We start from the raw sequence: 4,774 nt of genomic DNA, 5'->3' as shown, positions 1-4,774 counted from the left end.
TCAAAGAAACAAGCCTGTGCAGAATGCGACATTCCACTAACACTTTGTTTTCAGAAGAAAAAAAGTGATTTCTAATATATGAGTGGAATTGTAGTGTGGGGGCAATGTCCACAAGTCTGTGGAGCATTCACCAATCAGGAAACCGCAAGTTTTCCAAGCGAGAAGCATTCTAGCATGTATGTGTTGAAGTATCAGAAACATGCCCTATCCTTCCCTCTGTGAATACAGTCTCTGGGGAATGCAAATTTCCACTAAGAGGAAGTTTTTTCCAGTGAGAAGCATTCCAGTATGGCTGTCCTGAGGTACGTGGATAGTACCATATCATTTGCTCATAGAAAGAAATCTGAATGAAGCAAGTTTCAGTGAAAAACACGAAACTTCAAGCCAATCCCTTCAAATACATGTTTTGTAGCAGTAGGAAAGTGCCGTATCCGTTGCCTGGAGAAAGAATTCTGTGGAGAATGCAATTTCAGTAGTATCATGGTTTTTCAATGAGAAGATTCCTAGCCTGTATGTGTGGAGGCATCACGATAGTGCCATACTCTTCCTTCTGAGAATCAATATTGTGTAGAAGGCAACCGACCCTTAACATATTGTTTCAAGAAGAGAAATGCCATTTCAATGTATGTGTGCAAGTATAGGGATGGTGGTTTTTCTAATGCATAGAAACAAGACTGTGGAGAATGCACCTTTCAGAGCACCACAAGTATCTCTAGCAAGAAGTCTTTTAGCATGTATGTGTTGAAGCATCAAGAATGTGCCTATCTTGGGCGCCTGGGTGGCTCAGTTGGTTAAGTGACTGCCTTCGGCTCAGGTCATGATCCTGGAGTCCCTGGATCGAGTCCCGCATCGGGCTCCCTGCTCAGCAGGGGGTCTTCTTCTCCCTCTGACCCTCGCCCCTCTCATGTGCTCTCTCTCTAATAAATAAATAAAATCTTAAAAAAAAAAAAAAAAAAAGAATGTGCCTATCTTGGTGTTGCTGCCCGAGAACCAGAGGCGGTCTTGCTGCGGCCACAGCTCTTCTAGTCGCCTGACAATGTCGTCTCATTTAGTAGAGCAGCTCCCGCCCCCGCACAACAACAACAACAACTGCGAGGACGGTGAACAGCCTTTGCCCCTGCCAGCCGGCCTCAACAGTTCCTGGGTGGAGCTACCCATGAACAGCAGCAATGGCAATGATAATGGCAATGGGAAAAATGGGGGGCTAGAACATGTACCTTCCTCATCCTCTATCCACAATGGAGACATGGAGAAGATTCTTTTGGATGCACAACATGAATCAGGACAGAGTAGTTCAAGAGCCAGCTCTCACTGTGACAGCCCTTCCCCACAAGAAGATGGGCAGATTATGTGGAGATGCACACCAGCAGGGACCATAGCTCTCAGTCAGAAGAAGAAGTTCCAGAAGGAGAGAAAGAAGTCGATGCTTCAAAGAAAAGCGTCGACTGCGTGTCCGACTGGTCCAGTAGACCTGAAAACATTCCACCTAAGGAGTTCCACTTCAGACACCCCAAATGCTCCGTCTCTTTAAGCATGAGGAAAAGTGGGGCCATGAAGAAAGGGTGTCTTTTCTCTGCAGAATTCCTTAAGGTGTTCATTCCATCTCTCTTCCTCTCTCATGTTTTGGCTTTGGGCCTAGGCATCTATATTGGGAAGCAACTGAGCACACCTTCTGCCAGCACCTACTGAAGGGAAGAACAGCCCCGGAGAAGCGGAGAAGCATGTGACCTGTGAAGTGGTGTATTGTCACAGTAGTTTATTTGAACTTGAGACCATTATAAGCATGACCCAGCCTACCACCCTATTTTTACATATCCAAGTTCCAGTAACTCTCAAACCCAGTATTTTATTCAAACTCTGTTGAGGCATTTTACTAACCTCATTCCCTTTTTGGCCTGTAAGACACTTTAGAATTTCCTAACAGAGTTTACTGTTATTTAGAAATTTGCAAGGGCTTCTTTTCCACAAATGCCATCAGCAGATTATAATTTTATCAACAATGCTATCATCTCCTTTTAGTGCCACCAGACTTAGACCTGCATCATTCATGGTATAAATTTTAGTCTTGCAAGATAACTATCATCTCTCTCTTCAAATGAGATCAGGTTAGCAAATGATAGAACAGTTTTTTGTTTTGTTTTGTTTTGTTTTGTTTTCAAGGCAAAGCAAACTTCCCTAAGCTTGAATTTATAGTTATTTAAAAAGAAAACAAGCAAAAAAAAAAAAAAACAAGACACAGGAAAAAAAATATTCTGGGCAATAAAAAACTATTTTAAACAAAAACAAAAACAAAAGAATGTGCCTATCTTGGGGTGCCTGGGTGGCTCAGTTAGTTAAGCGACTGCGTTTGGCTCAGGTCATGATCCTGGAGTCCCGAGATCGAGTCCCACATTAGGCTCCCTGCTCAGCAGGGAGTCTGCTTCTCCCTCTGACCCTCCCCCCTCTCATGCTCTATCTCATTCTCTCTCTCAAATAAATTTAAAAAAAAAATCTTAAAAAAAAAAAAAAGAATGTGCCTATCCTTCCCTTAGTGAAAATAGTCTGTTTAGAATACAGAATTCAAGTAACATCTTGCTTCCAGAAGACACAAAGCTTTTCCAATGCAGGTGTGGAATCTTGAGGAAACTGCCCTAACTGAAACTCTTAAAAACAAGACTGTGGAGAATGGAACTCTTAACTGCCATCTTTATATCTGAAGGTAGAACCAATTTCAAAACTATGTGGAGACGTATAGGCAAGGCGCCTTTACTCGGATGTTTAGAAACAAGTATGTGGAGAATATAAATTTCAGCAAACAACAAATTTCTTCCTGAGAGAAGCCTTTTAGTATGTACGTGTTGAAGCATCAGGAGAGTGCCCTATCCTTCCCTCTGAGATACAAGCCTGTGGAAAATCTTGTTTCGAGTTTTAAGTGATTTGCAGTATATTTATGGAAGGATAAGCAATGTGCAATGTATGTATATTGGAGTAACTAGTCTGTGGAGAACAGAACTTCCAGGAAACACAAGTTCCTGAAACAAGCAGCTTTCTAACATGTATGTATGGAAGGGTCAGGATGTGACATATATTTCCTTCTGAGAAACAAGACTGTGCAGAATGCAGTATTCCCAGCGAGAAGAATTCTTTCATGTATGTGTTGAAGAGTGCTAAACAGGCCCTATCCTTTCCTAAGTGAATAGAGTACCTCAATAATGCAACATTTCCCTAAGGGGAAGTTTCTTCCACTGAGAAACTTTCTACCATGTTTGTCTAGAGGCATGCAGAAAGTGCTATATCCTTTTCAAGAATGCTAGAATGATTCTCGCTAGAGAAATTTGTGGTTCACTGAAATGTGCATGCTCCACAGACTTGTTTCTAAGTGTAAGGACATCATCCATGCCCTGCACTTCTACACATATATTAGAAACTACATTTCTCATCTAGAAACAAGATGATATCGGAAAGTGGCATTCTCCACAGACTTGTTTCAATGATGGAAGAATATAGCATTATCCTGATATGTATAACAAATATTGACAATGAAGCATCTCGGTTGAAGAAACTAGGTGTTTGGGAATGTTGCAGTCTCCACAGACTGGTTACTCCATGAGAGGGACATGCCACTGGCCTCTCCTTCTACTCATAAACTGGAAATACTTTCATGTCTGGAAAAAAGATGTTACTGGTACGTGGCATTCTCCAAAGACTTGATTGTCAGAGGGAAGTATATGGAACTCTCCTGATACTTGTGACTCCGAAACAAGGGGCATTGTCCTTTGCCTAGCCTTCTCTACCGATACCTGAAATGGCTGAGAACTCTTCAGAAAAGATGGTAACTCAAAATGGGCTTCTCCACAGGCTTGTTTCTCCAAGGGAAGACTAGGGCCCTATCCTGATGCTTGAACACATACATGCTACAAGGCTTCTATGGCAAGAAAAGTGTTCGCTCCACATTGTATTCTCCACACACGCCTTTCTAAGCATCAGGTCAAGGTCCCTTGCCTCTACTTCCACACATAGATTTGAAATGGGTTCCATATTCCGACATCAAGGTGGCAGGTAAGGTTTCCTTTCTCCGCACTCTTGTTTCTCAGAGTTCCCGTAAGGGCAGTCTCCTCAGGATGACACACCACTCTGGAAAAAGCTTCTACCTCCTGGAAGCAAGAGGTTACTGGAATGTTGTTCTCAACAGAGTGTTTTCACTGATGAATGGATCGGGCACCCTCCTGATGCTTCCACACATACATGCTAGAAGGCTTCTCATTAGAGACACTAGTGATACTCTGAAATGTGCAATCTCCACACACTGGTTTCTTTTTCTTTTTTTTTTTTTTAAGATTTTATTTATTTATTTGACAGAGAGATGGAGAGAAAGCACAAGTAGACAGAGGGAGAGGGCGGAGCAGGCTCTCTGCTGAGCAGGGAGCCAGATGTGGGGCTCAATCCCAGGACCCCGGGATCATGACCTGAGCTGAAGTCAGCGCTTAACTGACTGAGCCACCCAGGTGCCCCTCCACACACTGGTTTCTAAGTGCCAGGACAACCCGCCATCTCTGTACTTCTACACATATGTTAGAAGATGCTTCTATCACCTGGAAACAGATGTTCATGGAGAGTGGCATTCTCCACAGTCTTGTTTCTCAGAGGGAAGGATGTGGCATGATAATGATGCTTCCATACATTTAGGCCAGGAAGCTTCTTGCTTGGAAAAGCACATTGTGGCTGAAATTGCATCCTTCACAGAATTGTTTCTCCAGGCCAAGGATATAGTACCTTCCTAATGCGACAGCACGTC

The 4,774-nt window shown here is 42.9% G+C and overlaps 1 pseudogene; it reads left to right on the top strand.

Moving 5' to 3' along the window:
* Nucleotides 1-1,036: 1,036 nt before the first annotated feature.
* LOC118013690 lies at nucleotides 1,037-1,963 on the top strand (annotated as a pseudogene).
* The last annotated feature ends 2,811 nt before the right edge of the window (nucleotides 1,964-4,774 follow it).

Source organism: Mirounga leonina, unplaced genomic scaffold (genome assembly GCF_011800145.1).
Source record: "Mirounga leonina isolate KUSES-001 unplaced genomic scaffold, KU_Mleo_1.0 Mir_100540, whole genome shotgun sequence".
NCBI lineage: Eukaryota > Metazoa > Chordata > Mammalia > Carnivora > Phocidae > Mirounga > Mirounga leonina.
The sequence above is the reverse complement of the archived record's forward strand: the minus strand, read 5'-3'. Positions and strand labels throughout refer to the sequence as shown.